We start from the raw sequence: 4320 nt of genomic DNA on the forward strand, positions 1-4320 counted from the left end.
GGAATCCACCCGCGCCCAGGCAGGCAGGCAGGCCTTATTTAAACAAGCTAGGAATGCCTGGCTGGATGGGAGAAGAAGAAGAAGAGGAAGAAGAAGAAGAAAAGGGGATGGGGGGTGGAACCTCTGTGCCATTAAAAATGTGATGGAGCCACCTCCAGTAAATACCAACACATTTTAAATTACCTGCATTGGCTGACTTCATGTGCTGCTGAAATTTATTGCTGGCTCTTTTTCGATCTATGTGTTCACCATTTGGAGCAGGAATAAATGCCAGCTGCTGCGACGTGCCTGAACGTATTATCGTGTGTGTTGCGGAAGTGCAGTCAGCCTTTTAAATGTACACTTTCTTTACGTGCTGTTTTTACGCCGCTGACATAAATCAACCTTTTACAGTCGGAACAAGCTGAGCTGGTTTGTTGCAGCTGGTCTCTTTCCAAGAACTCAATAATAAAACGAAACTTTTTCTCTGTTTTAAGACTTTTCTAACACATTCAAAAGTTCGTAAATGAGGTACATTTTTTGAAAAGAACCACGTGCCCAATGCTAAATACAGTAGAGGATGTGTGATGATGTGGGCTGGGTTCTCTGCCAAAAGCATGGCAGACATGTGTTTGGGAGAAATGCCAGAATTTAAAAAAAAAAAGCTGTACATTACGACAACTTTAGCTAAAACATCTTTGCTTTAAGCACTTCAGCAATAAAAAGGTCATATTTAGGACGCCAGGAAGATGAGATGAACATGTGGAAAAGATACACATGCACCTTGTTGAATCCAGAGGAGGATTCATGATGCTGTGGGATTCTTCTTTCTCTGTGGGTATTCTCTTAAATACTTGGACTTTTAAAACTAAAATGAAAGACTGAAAATGGACTCTTAAGAAGATTATGACCCAAAACATAAAGTGAAATCAACAAATGTCATGAGAGAAGATTGAAAAGATATCTGATGACTTGGAAAAGCACAACATGCTCTATATTAAGTATGGCAGAGGATCTGTGATGCTTAGGGATCTTTATGAAATAATAGGACATTTAAATCAGGAAGACTCTTCTGGTCATTGGGTTTTCTTCAAGAACAATGATTAACAAAATATGGAATTGCTTCACCACACATCTCAGTCTCCAGACTCCTGCAGAAAATCTGTGAAATCAAGAGAAGAGAGCCTCTAGAAGAGGCTCTTACAGGGAATCAGAACAAGTGTGAGAAATTAAATCTCTTCAAAGTGTTCATTCTCTTAAAAAAAAAAACAAAAAAAACTAGTCTAAACTTCCTCTTGCATAATTTGTAATCCACATTTACTGGCTAACTGTGTTTGACCTTTCCCTAATTTTAGGGACCAATCAGCCCCAATCACTTTTAAGCGCATTCCTAGAAGAAAAAAACAGCAGCCAAGCTCAGATTTAGGACCACCTCGGCAAAAATTTCTCACAAATGACCTGCTACAATCCCCATGGCCGTGGTGGAATTCTGTCCACTTCAAGGCTTCAAAGCTGAACGGGAATCATCAAGCTTTCCGGCCAATAGGTGCAGAGGGGTGGACTCTGCCCGCCTTGACCTCACCGACCTTCGCCAACCTTCCCCTCACCCACTCTATCCTTCTCCTCTCACTCTTCATCCCCCACATCAGCTTCTTCATCCCGCCATCTGTGCGCTGGTCACTCACCAGGTCAAGCTGCCCATTTGTCTGACAGTTTGATGATTGTCTTTAATCAATCGGGACCAACTGAATGGTGAACTCAGAACCAGGACTGGCGGAGTCCCTTATAAAAACGGAGGCATGTTTTCATGAAACTGATTGGTTGATGCTGCGAGAATCTTGTGCGCAAAACAATGACACAGTTCTTCATTCACTGCAAACACGTCTTAACTCCTGACTCAGCGTCTTGGTTGTGCAATTGAGGCGCACATTTTCCAATCAAGGCTCATGAGATATCAACCCGATGCCCTGCAGGAACCAATTACCTGTCTGTGATGAACGCACGCCTTTCATTTCAGCTAAACTGCTCCATCAAGGGCTGATTTCCTTTCTCTAATTCCCCCTGATTCTGCAGTTTTGCTTATCTTACAAGGGGGGCTAAAGATAAGCAGTCCACTTATTTAGCTTTAGGTGCATGTTAGCTTTGAAAGCAATGAAATGTTCCCAAGATAGTCAGAAAGGAGAATGAACTGTAAAGCCTTGTCTGAAAACCTAAAGCAACATCGATCCCTGCAAAATCCTCGATAGATTCCGCGGTTTAATGATTTTTATACGTTTATGTTTTGCTGCCATCTGGTGATAGAAGCTGGAATTGCAATCCCCACCGCTACAGTTAAGAGAAAACACTGCATTAAGAGAAGAAAGGCAATTTTAAGGTAAGGTAAGGTCATTTCATTTAAATAGCACATTTTCAGCAACAATGCCTTTTCAAAGTGCTTAACATTAATTAGAATGAATTCAAAGAAACAGAAAAAAGCAAAAACTAGAGTAGAAAATACATTTTTTTTTAAATTAGTAAAGCTAACACACATATGTGTAAACTCAAAGTACAATTTATATTTAAACGAAGGGGAAAATCTAAAATATGAATGTTCATATTTTAATATGCTTTTTAATTAATAATTAATAACTGTACTGCCAAAGCTATTTTACCAAAGTAGTTGAATTGAAAACAACACATTTCTCAAGGATTTGCATCGTCTGCACAGGGATATTAGAGTCAACCACTGGAGATTGAAACCTCTTTCATAAACTCGAAGAAAGAGACACACTGCTTTTACAGTTAAGTGTCAGGTTTATTTACAGCAGGATCCTGAATGAGGAGGACAAGGATTCATGGTACACTACACAGTTCTTGATTTAGTTTATTTGCTTTTCTTCTACACAGAATCCACTCCTTAGAATTAGGGTGAAAATGGAGATCAAGTTCTCGGCTACAGGGCGGAAAGAAACTCAAGTTTTAAAGGGAAACAAATGCAAACCAGGGGCTAAAAAAACCCCAAACAAATTCTCTATAAAAAAAACCATTGTCAACATGATTATCATCTGGTATTTATACATGTATACACACACACACACATATGTAAATAAATCATATAAATCTATGTATTTTCTCACCACGTCCATAAGTGAGGCAGCGCTTTGCACAGCGTCCAAAACGTGACACCTTACTCTTCAGTCTCTACGCAGGAAGTCAAAGCTGACTGGTAAGAAGTTTCTCCCACCTGCAGCGTCTGTTCCTCCGCTGATCAACGCCCGCAGGTTCAGCACCGGGGCTCACGCCTGCAGCAGCCCTCGTCTGGGGAAACGATGCGCTGTGCAGCTGCACACTTAACGTGCACAGACACAGAAAATAACATAAAAATGAAGATTTATCCATTCAGCGCCAACCGCACTTATTGGCAACACTGGTAAAGATTTATGGAAAACCTCGAGGTAAATCCATATTTTAAATCTATGGAAAATCTTTAAGGAATCCAAATTTCGAGTTCAGTAGGGAAGTAATCCATTGTTGAGATTTGTTTTCTGATGCCACATTAAACTTTTTTTTTTACTGAATCGATTTAACAAGTTAGAAAATAAAAACATTCCATTTTAACTCTAATCAGCATCTTTGGAACCTTGCTTCCCCTCAGAATAAATATGATGTGACAAAGAGGCTTATTTCTTCCAGGTAAGTAAAATAAAACCTCAAAAGCTTTATGCGAGAGAAATGTAGCTGAGAGTTGCATCTTGGGGTCTCCATAGCAACAAGTTATTACGCAAGTTAGCCGCTTGGGAGTGATTCCAGAACATCACAAAAATAATTGTTGACTTATGGCGTGATGAGATGGGCTTGGGGTAAATTAAGTGATAGTTGGAAGATCACTCCATGCCCACCTATAGGTATGGTAGTGGACCTGTGATGCTGTGGGTCCACTTCTGTAGCAAAAATCCTGGGAATCCTTGTTAGAGTGCACATTGTAACTAATTTCATCAAGATGTTTAAAAAAAAGAAAGAAAGAAAAAAAGAATCAGTTGGTCTCTGGCTCAGAAACATAATTAAATCAAGTTATGGTTTATATATTTAATGTACCCTTTTTTTATATAATTATTGCCAATGTTTGCAAGATCTGGATGATGTAGAGAAACTCTGCTAACCTTCTGAGCTGCGACAGAAAACCAGAATCCTGTGAGCATAAAATGGTACTAGCAGAGATGATGCCAATAATTGTGCAAGAGGTGATTGGGGATGAAATTAAACTAGTCAAATTAAAAGTTCATCTCCTATAAATGTTAAATAGAAAGATTTACCTTAAATTTGTAAAACATCTTTACCAGAGACTGTAAACGACTGCAGCCA

This window comes from Poecilia reticulata, chromosome 12 (assembly GCF_904066995.2).
Source record: "Poecilia reticulata chromosome 12, P_reticulata-male-v2, whole genome shotgun sequence".
In the NCBI taxonomy this organism is placed as follows: Eukaryota; Metazoa; Chordata; class Actinopteri; order Cyprinodontiformes; family Poeciliidae; genus Poecilia; species Poecilia reticulata.